At 39.6% G+C, this 16195-nt stretch overlaps 1 protein-coding gene across 7 annotated transcripts in view; it reads right to left on the bottom strand.

Moving 5' to 3' along the window:
- The window catches only part of thrb (thyroid hormone receptor beta), a 122403-nt gene that overhangs the window by 43819 nt on the left and 62389 nt on the right, over positions 1–16195 (bottom strand). For 5 of the 7 annotated variants that reach the window (XM_042776062.1, XM_042776060.1, XM_042776067.1 and 2 more), the window contains one exon: positions 15782–15848. The gene's annotated coding sequence lies outside the window, so the exon portion shown is untranslated. Of the gene's footprint in view, positions 1–12009; positions 12490–15781; positions 15849–16195 lie in introns of those variants that run through there. The other 2 variants (XM_042776063.1, XM_042776065.1) reach the window with 2 other exon arrangements.

Genomic DNA, 16195 nt, shown 5'->3' with positions numbered 1-16195 from the left:
ATATCTGTCATTCCATGGACATGGTCAGATGATCTGCTGTTGTTCGAACCAAGCATCAGAATGGGGAAGGAGGTGATTTCAGTGACTTTGAAAGTGGCACAATTTTTGGTGTCAGACAGGCTGGTCTGCTGGGATTTATTTTTTTATTTTATTAAAATAAAAATAAAAAATGACACAACCACCATAGGTTTACAGTGAATGATCAGAAAAAGAGCAAATATACAATGAGCAGCAGTTCAAAATTAAATGGAAATGCCTTGTTGATGCCCGAGGTCAGAAGAGAATGGCCAGACTGGCTCAAGCTGATAAGAACTACAGTGACTTCAGATGAATCGGAAGAAATGTCCTTTTTTGTTTGGTTAAAGTAGAAATTCCACCAAATAGACTCACTGGAAAACATGCTACTTTCTAAAATTTTTTCAACCCCCCCTCAAAAAAAAAGTACCATTATAATTCACTGCAGCTTCCAGGTGAAGTGAACACTTGTAGAAGTAAAACACCATTAACTTTTATTTTATTCTTTATTTATTTTTTATGATTACTGTGGCAGATTATCAAAAATAAATAAATAAATAAAATACTGTAAGTCTTATTTCCATCTAGTTCCTTGCCAATTCTATGCTATGACCTCTAAACAATAGACCATAATTTCTAGACTAATACATTTTAACATTTATATCACATAACCTGGAATCAAAGCAGGATACCAACAGTTTGCCTTGGAGAAACTATGTGACTATGTGACTGAAGAACAGATTTCAGGTTCTAGCAGATACTGAGAACCTCAAGCAGCCAGACACATGTGAACTTAACATTAAGTGGGAGCAGGTCAAAGCATACTCTGAAACAAGTGAAGCATGTCATAAGAAAGTTGACATGTATAGAGGAACAACTGATGTTCCAATCACAGACAAGCAAGGGTTACTTCTTACATCAAAAGCAGAACAAGAAGCTCAGTGGCCAGAGCACTTTAGTGAAGTCTTATGGCGCTTTTCCACTGCATGGTAAGGCATGGTACGGATCGGTACGGTGGTTCACTTTTGGGGTTTTTTCCACTGGGTACAGTACATGGTATTTTTTTTAGCACCATTTAGTACAGTACCATTACCAAAACGTGACATGTAAACTCTGCTGATCACTGATTGGCCGGAGAGAACTGTCACTACCTGCGTCACTGAATTTATGGCAGAGACACAACAAACCTTTTTTGAATGAGCGTACCTTTATTTAACAAAAAAAAAAAGTTGCTGTTTCATTGTCTGTTGAGGAAGTACAGACGTTCCTACGTTGATAGCAGAGGAGCGGATCCAGCGAGAGTTGATGGGGTGATGTGGAATGAAAATGTTTTTCAGGAGTCGCAGCAGTAGAGGCGGCGCAAGTATAAAAACATATGAATTATCCCACCCACTCTAAAGCGGTACTAAACTACAGTGGAAACACAAACTGAGCTGAGCCGAGTCGTGCCATACTGAGCTGTACCGAGCCGAGACGTACCATGCAGTGGAAAAGCACCATTATGTAAACCAACACCAGGGATCCAAAATGGCTGCCAAGAGCAGAGATGATTTGTTAGGCTCCACACCTGCTCTTTTGTACCAGCCTTTTTTGTGAATTCTGGTTGGATTGGTCTACATTCAACAGTTTTATTCAAATAGTAAATAAATCAACATTTATTCATGGCAAAACTTTTTGGATTACCAGATTTAAACAACAACAGAGGAGTAACAGAATGTGACTGCACATGGCTGATCTGTTTGTTGGACATCTGCTCTTCGATTTTCTGTACAAGCTGTGTTTACAAATTTTGGCTGGTTTGGTTTATACTTTTAAACAGTTTTATTCGTCGGAGAAAGAAATCAATAATCTTCTGTTGAAAAAAAAAAGGAATTTCAGAAGGAATTCATCTCAAATTAAGAAAAGATATGATCAATCATATCAAGACCAAAGTGAAAAAACAAAACACCAACGTCAGAAAGTTAAGAAGGAATGGGCACTGGTGAACACACACACAAAACAAAACACCAACGTCAGAAAGCAGGCTTTGCACAGGACAGTGGATCCTTCGTGGAATTTAAACAGAACTCAGTCATTGCTGGAACAGCAGAAGTGGATATCAATGATCCAACTCTGCTCTTCACATTGAACAAGCACATATAAACACCAGGTCTAAAGTGGAACAATTTGGTAAAAAGTCACCAAAACCACATATTGGTAAAGGATTTTTTGGGTATACAAGTGCGCAAGCAAAGAGAATTAAAATACTTTCAAACAGTGTTTCATGCAAAAGTGATCTGGGACATAAAGTCAAAATTTGGCAGACGTGGCACTGAAAAAAAATCTACAGCTACAAAACTACAAACATATATTTATCTTTAAAGGTTTAAGAAATAAAGTGGTTAGTGAGCTGAGAAAAGTAAAGTCGTCTTATTTCATGCAGTTGTTTGCTGACTCACAGGGCAACAGCTTATTCGGAAACATATGAATAAATTAACCAATCAGAAATCTAGTCAAAGTAAGGACATAACAAAACTGAATATAAATGGAAAGGTCAGTACTGATGCTTTGGAAATTGCAAATTCATTTAATACCTTTTTTATTCAGTAGAAGAACTTGAAGCAAATTTCAATTCTGTTTGTTTATCACATGATGTAGTAAGAAATTAATCTCTATCTTTTTATATTTCATAGGTTGATAAAGATAAAATATGTAAAATTATAATCAATTAGACTGTTGAAAAGCTAAAGATACATTCGTTTAGATGCTTTTCATATATATATATATAAAACACTGGTTAGGCTAATAGCTCATTTGTTAAATGTATCTAAAAAAACTGGCAAGTTTCCACAAAATTTTCAACAGCTGTGGTGACCAAAGTTTTTAAGTCTGGAGAGACTGATGAGGTGTGCAATTATAGACCCATCTTAATTATTCCAGTAATTTTCAAAGTCTTAGAAAAGTTAGTGGCTAAACTATTAATGAATTACTTAAACTCTAAGCAATTTGGATTTTGGCCTAATTATTCAACATAAATGGCTATATGTCATTTTATAGATACCATAAAACGTAGTTTGGATCAAGGAAAAGTACTGGGAGCAGTATTTTTAGCCTTTTTTAAACATATGTATATACTATTAATCATGAAGTATGCATAAATAAATTGAAACAAATGATTAATAATTTTATAATTTAATTATTAGTGGTGTGCAGTCATCACTTCAAAAATGAAAACTAAGGTTACCACAAGGTTCAATATTGGGTCCTTTGCTTTATATATATATATATATATATGAAGAGTTTGGTTCCAAAACGCAATAAATCCATTTTGATTAATTTGAGTAAAAATGTGTTTTCTTTAACAAGAAAGTAGCAAGATGAAAACCACTATTTTCTGTTTCAAATCTTAACATAGCGTCTTTAGGTTATAATAACATTAAAAATTAAAATCCAGATTTATTATAAAATTGTATAATATTTTTTCCCAAAATGCAATAAATCCATGATACTTTTTTTTCTCAAAATGCAATAAATCCACTGAATCAATATGAAAGTTATTTTAAAGTTAAACTGATGAAAATACACAACAAAGTAAGTTGATCCACATATGACAGCCTCTGAACTTAGTCAATTCTAATTGTATTATATCATAATCAATACTTACACACAGGCACTGGACTAAAAATACATCCATCAGTCATCGCTTTCAAAAATGAATTCAATGGGTCATCTTGTTTGCTATAATTTAATTACAGCAATAAAAGAAAATTTCATCATGAACAAGAACATGAACATAAGCAACATTAGACAACAGAAATCCCAAAATGAGATTTCCCTTACATTCAACTTCCAGAAGCTCATTCATCTTTGCCATGTTACATTCATTTAGTTGACTAGTGCTATATGCTGTATTAACAAAAACATAAATGGCATTAATAAAAAAACACTAACACTGATGTGACGAGTGGGGCGGGGCCGAGAGCCATGGGAACGGAGCGAGGCCGGTGGAGTGATTGGGAAATGAGCGACACCTGCTCCACTCACCGGTCTCGAGTCCCATGGAGGAGATTGGGAGGATACAAAAGAGGAGCGACGACAGTGAAGGACAAGAGAGGACAGTCACCAAGACCATCACCAGACGTGCAAACCAGATGGATGACAGCAGAGGTTTGTGGGCTGCTAAAGACCAGAGATGAAGCATTCAGATCAGGGGATAAAGCAGTCCTCAAAACAGCAAGAGCCAATCTGTCCTGTGGCATTAAGTATGTGAAACGGTCATATGCCCAAAAATCAATAATTACTTCAATTACAGCAGAGACACATGGAGCCTGTGGCAAGCCATTCAGACCATCACTGACTACAAGCCCCCACCACAGACCTGTGATGATGACATATCCCTCCCAAATGCACTCAACCACTTTTATACACAGTTTGAAATGCAGAATGACACACCTGCACAAAATCTGCCCACAATCCTAACGAACAGGTGCTCTGTCTGTCTCCAGCCGACATAAGAAAGACCCTATCTAGGATTAACCCATGTAAGGCTGCGGGATCTGACAACATACCTTGCCATGTAGTAAGAGACTGTGCTGCACAGCTGAGAGATGTCCTAACAGATATTTTCAACACCTCGCTGAGCCAGGCAATCATCCCCACGTGTCTCAAATCCACAACAATCATACTGGTACCAAAGAAATCACCTGTGTCCTGTCTAAATGACTACCATCCCATAGCACTGACTCCAATCATGATTAAATGCTTCAGAGGTTAGTCATGAACAACATCAAAACCAACCTCCCCAAACACACTCGACCCGCTCGTTTGCAAACCGTCCAAACCACTCCACGGATGATGCAATTTCCTCCACCTGGCTCTTACCCACCTAGAAAATAAAGACTCCTATGTTAGAATGCTGTTCATCGACTTCAGCTCTGCATTCAACACAATAATCCTACAACAGCTCATTAATAAACTACACTTGCTAGGCCTTAACAATTCCCTTTGTAAAAGGATCCTGGGCTTTCTAACCGGAAGACCTCAGTCAGTCCATGGCAGCCACAACACCTTGAGCACTACCACACTGAGCACAGGTGCCCCACCAGGCTGTGTGCTCAGCCCACTGCCCTTCACGCTGCTGACCCACAACTGCACTGCCAAGTTCAGCTCTAACCACATCATCAAGTTCACTGATGACACAATTCTGGTAGGACCCATCAGCAACAATGGTGAAAAGCACTACAGAGAGGAAGTGGCACAGCTGAATGGTGTGGTGCTATCAACCTGTCCCTCAATTCGGGGAAGAAAAAGGAGGTTGTGATGGACTTCAGGAGAAACTCTGTTGACCACCCCCTACTGACCATTGACAGCTTGACTGTGGAGAGAGTCAGCAGCACTAAATTCCTGGGGGTGCACATTAAAGAAGATCTCACCTGGACCACCAACACCACGTCACTCTCCAAGAAGGCAGAACAGCACTTTTCCTACACTTTCTCCGCCGGCTGAAAAGAGCAAGTCTCCCTCCACCCATCCTCACTACATTCTACAGGAGAACCATTGAGTGTTCTGACCAGCTGCATCACTGTCTGGTACGGGAACTGTAGCAATGCAGACCTCAAGACCCTCCAGCGGACAGTGAACACAGCTGCAAAGATCATCGGTGCCCCCTCCACTCCATCCTGGACATTTTTCTTACACGATTCTCCAGCAAAGCCACCAACATTGTGAAGGACCCCACCCATCCCTCCCACAGTCTCTTCCAGCTCCTCTCATCAGGAATATGGTACCCCCACCCCCCCCCCCCCCCCAACACTCCCCAACCTTACCACATCACAGGAAAAAAAAACTGTCTAAAACTTTTTTTTTGTTCAATTTGAAAAGTTAGACACTGTATGTCCCCACATGTAGTGGAATGACAATAAAGCTCAACTTGAACTTGATTATGCAAGAGGACAGTAACATTTAGTTCCTTTTTCCAGCTAAAGTCAGTTCATTGATGATTCATTAATGTCATTATCCAGTTAAGCTCTCTTCCAATTGTGTCTGTGCAATCAGTCAGTCAAGCATCCCCAACTAAGCTATCCAAAGTCAACAGTGGCAAGGAACCAAAACCTGTACAAACCTGTTTATTGCTGTGAAGTTGCTTTCAAACTTGATCTGTATTGTATCAAGCACTATATAAATAAAGGTGACTTCACTTGACACTAAATACCTCAAACCCTTTACCAATTAAAGCTGGAACATTGGCAAAAATGTGTGGCGGTTCAGTACATTAATAACACTAAAATGAGAGTGAGCATGTTTACATGCACACCAGTAAGCTGATAACTCAAAAATATCAGATTATTAATATAACCAGGTCTCCCCGTTTACATGCACATCAGTAATCTGACAATGCAAGTAAGCTGCATTTACATGACTTTATTAATAAATCAGATTATTTCCCTTTAGTGACGTCAAAATATTTATCATTTGCATATCTGACTCCAATTGTTCCATATGTTTGTCAGTTGTGATGTTAAATAAAGCTTGCAACATGTCAGCGTGAAATTTACAGCTCATATTATCCTTTTATTCAGTTATATAACAGTGTTTTGACTGAACCACTTCTGCTGCACGAGATGAGAACACTTTTATCATTTTCTGAGTCATGAAAGAGTCTGCTTTTGTGATATATTTCCTTCTTTCTTTACTGCAATGTTTGCTATGTCTAGATGCGCTTAAATCTGCACTAATGATGCATTCCTTTCATGTATAACACATGCTCACTTCAGTAAGTCGACAATAAGCGTGTTATTGCTTTTACATGCCACACAAAATCGGGGTAAGAGGCAAAAAACTACCTGTGTCGACCGGTTTATGCTTATGCCATTTATGAGCTTACTCCGATAAAAGAAAACAGGTTACCGCGTTTACATGACCATGTGCATTTTTGGCTTAATAAGCACAATCGGTAGGGCTGGGCGATATATCTAACGATATGATCATGCGCATCTAGTCAGTAAATCTGGTTCCGTGATTACCGCTAAATCGCCCTTAACCTGCTTTCAAATGGAGTGGCATTTAACAGACAGAGCCATAGATAACTGACAAGCTACGCAATATCCCATTCATTACCCCCAGATGAATCGCCTTTGATAATGAACGCGATATTGCGTAGCTTGTCAGTGATCTACGGCTCGGTCTATTAAATGCCACTCCATTTGAAAGCAGGTGATGGCGATTTAGCGGTAATCCCGGAACCAGATTTACTGACTAGATGCGCATGATCATATCATTAGATATATCGCCCAGCCCTAACAATCAGCTTAAGAAAGTGCATGTAAACGCGTTCACTGTATCTAAGTTGTGGTCTTTCCACCTTACTTTATGGCTCTGAATGTTGAAGAATGACAGAGAACGACTGCACCGAACTGCCAACTTTCCATACAAGGAACCTCTGGGAAATCCAGCGAATATTCTGTCCTGAATCCATCTCTAACCAACAACAACAATGCAGTGCAAGCAAGAAAATATGGACACTATTACCAAGAGACGGTGATGGATTGGGCACATCATCCAAACAGAACAAGAATGGGCATCAGAGGGAAAATGAAAGTGAAGAAGACAAAAGCCAACCTGCCACTGAAAAGAACTGAAGACCCTCAACCACAGCAGGGATACCACTCAAAAGTTGCCGAAAAGAAACAGGAGTGGTGAATCTTTATTGCTGCCATGAAGATGATCACATAACAAGCTCCATATGTATTGCTTTTCTAGCATTATAAATTTTCTAGGTAGCTTGCCTGGTACACTACTGCATTTTTATTGTGGAATGCTTGGTTTTTAGTCCCGCCACTCAATCCAGGAGCTCAAAGACTTAACAGATATAGAACCAAGCTAAAGTTGTACGGTTGCTTCAGCAAATGCATTTTTATTGCATGTCGGCTTTAGATAATAAGGTTTAGTGTAAGGTTTAGTGTAGGTGGCACTTTTCAAATATGCAAAGACCTTTACCTATTGGAGTATGCGACTGAGTTCAGTCAGCTCGCTGTTTTAACGGCGTTCGACAATGCTGCGCTGAACTCACTGTTTTGGATCAGGGCAAATTACTATCATCCCACTGACCTCCCAGACACCTCTGGACTGAGCTGGAGGGAAGCCCACCATCTCCCCACTGCGTGAAGCGCAAGCCCGAGTCCACCAATGACGGAGAGGCCGAGCCCATCAAGACCGAAGAGCCATCACCAAGGAGTGTGACAGAGCTGAGGATCGCCATGGAATTAGAGCCTCTCGGATTGTCGGACCAGGTGCAAGTGCCTGCTACAACGCCTGCTGTGAGGGACAAGCTGCGGACAGTGAGAGCGTGGAGAGGAGCTCCACCCCCTGCACCGTGGCCGAGGGCTAGCTAATTACGGATCTGGGACAGTGCAACTCCGAAGGAGAGAGGGCTCCGGTTTCCACGTCCAGCCCAGAGAGGGCTCCCGTTCCTGAGTTTAGCCCAGAGAAAGTTCCTGTTCCTATGTCTAGCCCAGAGAAGGCTCCTGTTCCAACGTTCAGCCCTGAGAGGGCTCCTGGTCCCAAGCTAAGCCTGGAGGCTCACAAATACCTGTCCACCCACCCTCTCCTGCCTCCTCCACTGTTGTTGTCTGGCAGCACTTCTGCTCGCCCTCAGCCCACCATAAATAAAGTACGAGCTCAGCGGATCTGCCATCCACGTCAGACTGGTCGTGGGGGAGGTGTTGCAACAATATATAATGATATTCTCAATGTTACCCAGAAAACAGGATACAGGTTTAAATAATTCGAAATACTTCTGCTTAATGTTACACTGTCAGATGGAAAATAAATCGATCGTATCTCTTGCTCTGGCTATGGTGTATAGACCACCAGGGCCGTATACAGAATTCCTAAAATAATTTGCAGATTTCCTCTCAGACCTATCCGCTTGTTAAGTCTGACTTCTGAAGTCTGAAGTTTTTTTTTTTTTTTTTTAGACCACCAGGGTTCGAAAAAAGTCTTTAGGATAGACAAGAAAAGAAAAGGTAAGTGAAAAGTATGTAGTTATTTTGAACCTCTTTGGGATTCAAGTACTGGCGAAAAAGATGAGTCTTTAGAGTGGTCGTCTTGTTTCTTTAGAGTCTTTAGACTGAGGAGAGGAATAACATGGCTTTTTTTGGCTCATTGACAACCCTTCGAATTGAGATTGGGAGGTCAGCTTCCACCAGCCGGGCACAGTCCAGGAATCGGGTTAAGCCCACCTAAGGAAACCTAAAGCGATTTCTTCTTCTGTGAGAGTTATTTTGAACCTCTTTGGGATTGCACCACAAGGCGCAGTTCACTTGAAGAATGCAAGCTTCTGGAGGGCGCATAAGTTTGAACTAGTGAGTTTAGGTATATTGGTGCCATGCCAGTGGTCGTCTTGTAGGCAAGCATCAGTACCTTGAATCTGGCGGCTACTGGTAGCCAGTGTAACCTGATGAGGAGAGGAATAACATTGAGCTTTTTTTGGCTTATTGAAGACTCACCTTCAACCCTACTCTGCTGCTGGCATTCCCATCGTTTCATAAATTACTGGGTTCGTCAACCATAACTCCTTGAAAGAGTTGTTGGTTACCTGTAGCATTTGCCTATTCAACAAGAACAGCTGTCTCAATCCACCCAACTTCTTGTCCAACTTGTCTATTATCTTTAGGTCACGTACAACTGATCCAGAATGCAGCAAGGGTTGTCTTCATTCAAGCTGCCGGTTATTAAGCTCCATCAAATTCTGATGCTTGCCTACAAAAGAAACTCCACAACTAGACCCTCCTGCGCTCTGCAAGTGAACGACTGTTTCAAAATCACTCTCACGGACTTTTTCCTGGACTGCTCCCCAGCTGGGAATGACCTCCCGATCTCAAGACCTGAAAGAGGTCATTTCAAATCTTTTTCCATTTATCTTTTCTAAAATACGTTTAGAGAACTGAGACTTGTCATAGCACTTGGTACCGTTGTTGCTCAATTGTTTCTACTGTTCTCTTGTAAGTCCTGATAAAAGCGTCTGCTAAAAAAAAAAAAAAAAAAGACCCATTTCAAATCTTCCATTTATCTCTAAAATTTTAGAGAAAGTTGTTTCAAGTCGTCGGGTTTCAGGCCCCACCATAGCACAGAAATGGAACTTGTTAAAATTACAAATGACTTGCTTCTTGCGTCAGACCAAGGCTGCATCTCATTGCTAGTTTTACTTGATCTTAGTGCTGCGTTCAACACCATATATCACGACATACTCATAGATCGATTACAAAACTATACAGGTATTCAAGGGCAGGCTTTAAGATGATTTAGATTCTACCTGTCCGATCGCTACCGCTTTGTTTATTTAAATGGGGAGTCATCTCATTTATCACCAGTATAATATGGAGTGCCACAAGGATCTGTCCTAGGTCCTCTGCTATTTTCAATATACGTTGCCCCTTGGTAATATTATTAGAAAATACGGGATTAGTTTCCACTGTTATGCTGATGATACTCTAATATATATTTCAACAAGTCCAGATGAAACTTCTAAATTATCTAAGCCAACAGAGTTTGTTAAAAATGTAAAAGATTGGATGACCAATAATTTTCTCCTATTAAATTTGTGTAAGACAGAGATATTACTTATTGAACCAAAAAACATTACACAGAATCTTGTAGATTCCAATTTGCAACTAGACGGATGTACTGTGACTTCCTCTACAGTCAAAAATCTGGGTGTTATAGTAGACAGCAAATTGTCTTTTGAAAATCATATTTCCCATGTTACAAAAACAGCATTCTTCCATCTTAGAAACATTGCCAATAACAACATACTACATGACTCTTACTACATGGCAATAACAAACATCTTCAATAAACAAGCTACAGGTAGTCCAAAATGCAGCGGCTAGAGTCCTTACCAGGTCAAGAAAATATGATCACATTACCCCAATCTTACAGTCTTTGCACTGGTTACCTATTAAGTTCCGTATCAGTTACAAAATATTATTACTTATAAAGCCCTTAATGGTTTAGCTCCTGCATACCTTACTAGTCTTATACCACGCTACAATCCATCACGCTCCCTAAGGTCACAAAACGCTGGACTTTTGGTAGTACCTCTTATAGCAAAGTCCACTAAAGGAGGTAGAGCTTTTTCGCATTTGGCTCCCAAACTCTGGAATAGCCTTCCTGATAATGTCCTGGGTTCAGACACACTTTCTCTGTTTAAATCTAGATTAAAAACACATCTCTTTGGCCACGCATTCAAATAATGCATCTCATAATCTTGGACTGCAGTTATATCTGATCAAATGCACATTATTATTCTTTAGCTTGGGTTAAATTAATTAATTGTACTTGGTTAGAACAGCAGTTATGCTAATTATGTCTCTATTTGTTTGTCTGTTTTGCCACAGGATTTATATCCCATGGTAACAAGGATTTACACAAGCTCCAGTCTGGATCCAGAATACCTGAGAAGAGATGATGCCAACCCCTCAGAGGACCTCAGATGATGCTAACCCTGAAACAACATACAGAACTACCACATTTTGCTATAAGTTTGATTGCATAATTGCTGTTAATAGTGTTAATTGTCTGTTTCTTTACATCTTTAATTGATTTTTCCGAACATTTCTGCCATATGCACATAAACTGACAGTCATCACTGATAAGCTACTACTAAATATTGTAGACACTTAATTTTCTGCTTTGCAATGATTTGTATCGTAAAAAGCACTATACAAATAAACTTGAATTGAATTGAATTGAATCCTCCATCGTCACAATGGCTGCAGAATCCCTGGTCTCTGCCTCCAGCCTCTGAGACCCAGACTCCACCTCGGCCCGTCGACCCAGCAGCTCCACCATGGCTCCTAGCTTCCTCCTCTCCTTCGTGGCCGTCAGTCCACTGGCTTTACTAGACTCCCTGATACCTCTGGCTCCACCTTGGTCTGTCGTCGACCATCCGTCGCTTTGGGACTCCACTCCTGCGGCTGTGCCTTGACCCTCTGGCACTGTCAGGCTCCTACATACCTTCAGCTCCTCCTCGATCCTCTGTCGCTCCGACTCCATCACGGCCTTCTGGATTCCCTGCCTCCACCTTGGTCACCAGAGCCATCTGCTCCGCCTCGGCCCTCCGGATCCTCCCTGTCCCCCGGCTCATCGGCTCTCCTTGGTCTCCTCCACCACCTGCTCCGCCACCATTTGTCGGCCCCCTGGAGTCGTCAGCCCTTTCTTCTCCATGGCTCCTTCCTCCGTCGGCTCCACCATGGGTTGCCATTATGGCTGTGGCCTGGGTCCTGCCGCATGCTCCAAGTCCCTCATGTCATCACTCTGGCTCCTTCCTCAGTCTGATCCTTTAACTATTTGTTTAAGTGTCATAAAGGACATAATGTGTAGCATATAATCATGTCCTGTGCGGTATTTAACTTCACGAGAGTCGTGTAAGCGCAAGCTGAAGTACGGCAGTCTGTTGTACGGCAGTCTGCTGTACTCACCGCTGACCCATCTGCTTGTGTTTTCACACAGGACAGACATGTCTTGCTGGTCAGAACGCAGTGTGCTGCCTCAGATTTTTTTGAATGATGATGCCATCTGTTCCCTGTGAGGCTGTGTGTGTGTGGGGGGGTGTGTGTGTGTGTGTCAAAGGCAGAGAGCTGCAATGTGGGAAAGGCCAACTGAGGAGAGAACATCCATGCAGAAAAACTCATGTGTGAACACAAACACACACACTCATGCTATGAAGAGCTGCACTCTGTCCTCGTTGTCCTTACATAACCAATCATCACATTGCAACCAGAGCAGGGGTTTATGGAGAACAATGAAGAAAATATAAGAAAGAGATATTGATGTAAATTGTCATATCATGCAGCACCATTGAATACTCATGAAATCAGACCATAACACCATATTAGTTTGATCTATACTCTATAGTGTTAAATGATTACCATGTTCAAATACCAATACCAGAGGTGAAGGAAGATCTCTTTTCACAAACTACACAAAATGATGGATCTGTGCCAGTTTTTAACACATGATACATGTTTGAAGTGAATCAGATGTAACCAGTGATATGCTGTTGTTAATGAACAACACAGCATTTCTTGTCAAAGGTCAGCTTGAAACAGGTTGCCAACCAAAGGAAAGTTACACTGTAAAAATACTTATCAAAGTAAATAAATCAAAGATGATTGTAGCATGTTTTAAAAGAAAATACTTCAGTTTCTAATTCAAAATGTCATGTACAATTTCATGTGTTACTTGCCATTTCTTTGTAATTATTTGTGATATTTACTAGCAATTAAACGAAGCAATGAACAATGAGTGAAAATAGTTTCAAAGAAAATCCTACTCCATTTTTTTTTTTACTCCATTCAGTGTACCCACCATACCTGCATTTGGCTGGTGATGGCTGTTAATTTCTCACCATAAACATATTTCATTGTACTTCAAATTTCTTCAAAGAATACCTTGATATAACATATTTTAATTTGTCTCGATATGGATGTTTATTTGTAATTATAATCATATTACCTTTCTTCAAAGAATACCTTGAAAAGGATCTCAGACAGAGCACCTGACTCTCACCCCAACTCTTGAGTAGAAACACAGGTGTATCTGAACAGCAGAGGATCATGGGATGTGATGAGCTATTAGTTAATTTGGCAGCAAGGATTAAATGATTTTATTAAATATAGACCAATTGACATGGCAACAGCGTCGTGAACAAGGACAGCAGATGGTGTTTTCATCAGAAGAATGTGTCTGATAAAAGAATAAACCACCTGACTTTGTTAGTGTATCTTCTTTGAGCTGATCAAATTACATGTTTTCTAATGTCACTGCAGACAAACGCTGCCTATGTGAAAAAAGAGAGTCCGCCTATTAGAAAACTAAACCCAGTCGTAGGACTATATTACATATAAACAATGAAGTGCATATCCAAATGAATACTGCCTTTCTGCAGGATTGTTTTAAAAGAGTGGAATAAGTTCACATCAGTATACACATAGACCTACTCTTAGCCCCGATCACAGTCTCATTTCAATGTTTCCTGGATGGGTGGTTGCTAGGACAATATGCAGCTGCTAAAGTGTGCAGAGTGTAAGACAAAAGAATCCACACCCAAGTCTGTATGACATTATGTTCTCTACAACATATGGCTTGTGTTTCTGCTTCAATGGATTTTTACTGGTTTTATCATCCACCAGAATAAATAAATAAATAAATAAAAATCACAAGCCTGATGACATAAAAAGTAATATCATCTCTCCTCAACAAGCCACATTATTGGAGACTTCGGAAAATGCTTTTACTACAATTTACTTACTTTAGGTTAATGTAAGACTAAGTATTATGATGCAGAGTAGAAACAAACCTATCAAGCATGCATGTATTGACTGATGCCTCTATTTTTTAGCAGTAGCTAAATTGGTAAGCAGTGAAATGTATTTAAGAAACACCACACCTAGGTATACTGAAATTTCATAGCTCAGGGGACATGACCAGTGAATAAAATAACCTGCCAGTAGTAACCATTAGGGTTGTCAGTTTAACACATTAACTTGGTTTGATTACTTATGGAAAAAAATAATGTGTTTAAATTATTAAACACATTTAACCCAACATGCCCCAGCCCAGACCTGTATGTCACCATACATTGCATGCAGTTGCTGACGAACATGATGCAAGACGACATCTGGCTACGTTGACTTTGCATGCAAATATCCTTTATAGGCCTACTGCATATTCACTGAGGTCAGGTGCTTTCTCGGTTTAGCATAACAATAAAGTAAGACGAAGGTAAATTACTCAGTCCAGCTGTTGTTAAATTGTCTAAAGTCAAGCTTTTGTCATTTGCCATTATCCCAAGTCTTAAATGTAAAGTTTAGGATGCGTAAATTTTTGACTGGACTGATGATGTTTAATTAGTGTATCTCTGATGGCACGTTTTGACTGTGTCAGTGTCTATTTTACATGGATAAACTACAACAGGTAAATATGTCAGCTGCGTCAATGCCAGGAAAGTTAAGGAAAGGAAATGCCAGGAAAGGAAAGTTACACTGTAAAAATACTTATCAAAGTAAATAAATCAAAGATGATTGTAGCATGTTTTACAAGAAAATACTTCAATTTCTAATTCAAAATATCATGTCATGGATAAACTACAACAGGTAAATATGTCAGCTGCGTCAATGCCAGGGCTGGACTGATGATATTGATTTCTCATTTTTAATCTTGATTTTGATGAACCAAGGTCTTTTAGTATGTGCTGTTTTCAGTTAATATGTGACTAAACTTCAAAAAATATGTAGTAAGCATAAATCTAATAATCGCAATAAGCTTTCTGCTTTGTTAACTTTCATATGAGACAAATTCTCAATTCTCAAATTCGTTCAATTTTATTAAGTAATTCAAATAATGAATGTTGTTTTGATGTACATGAACCAATCATCATCTTCCTATTCTAGTTACAGCATGAAATGAACATGAATGAACATCAGAAGGTATACTGAAAGAAATAGTACAACTTACTAATTTCAGCCATTGTTTAAATGTTAATATTTCAACAATGACTTGGAGTAATTATATCATTAAAAGTTGATATTAAAAATGCCTTATGTGGAAATTAAACGTTTATATACAAATCAATTTTATGTGTGCGTCGATTATTCAATAAATGTGATTAATTAATTGATTATTAAATAAACTTTAATCATATATATATAATTATATATAATTATTATTTTTTTTTTCCTTCCCTAAATGAAACCGTTAATTTTGGTTTCTATAAATCTGTTCTTACCAGAAAAATGATGGAAGGTTTAGTCCTGCCAGGGCCGAGGTGGATGAATCCCTCCCAACATGAAAACCTAGAATAAAATGTTGAGAGCGATTAGAATACTTTAAAGCAATTTATCCAGACACACAACAAATTAATAGCGAAGAAGGTTAACACCAAATATTATTTCATAACCACTGCAAAGCCATCCATTTACTACTTTATGCACAATTTGTTCCTTAATGCCCGGTTAAGACTACACGATTTTAGCTGATTATATCACGATTTGCTTGACGTAGGGTGCCGTGGGTATTCGTAAACGACAATGGGCGTCAGGACACAAGATTCCATCGTTTCAGCTCATGTAGTGTGTCATAGTGGACGATAACTGATTCCGCATCCGCGATGATTTACGACATCATGACAGAAAGACTAACA

This window comes from Cyprinus carpio, chromosome A19 (genome assembly GCF_018340385.1).
Source record: "Cyprinus carpio isolate SPL01 chromosome A19, ASM1834038v1, whole genome shotgun sequence".
Classification (NCBI taxonomy): domain Eukaryota; kingdom Metazoa; phylum Chordata; class Actinopteri; order Cypriniformes; family Cyprinidae; genus Cyprinus; species Cyprinus carpio.
This window is presented reverse-complemented; position numbering and strand designations above follow the sequence as displayed.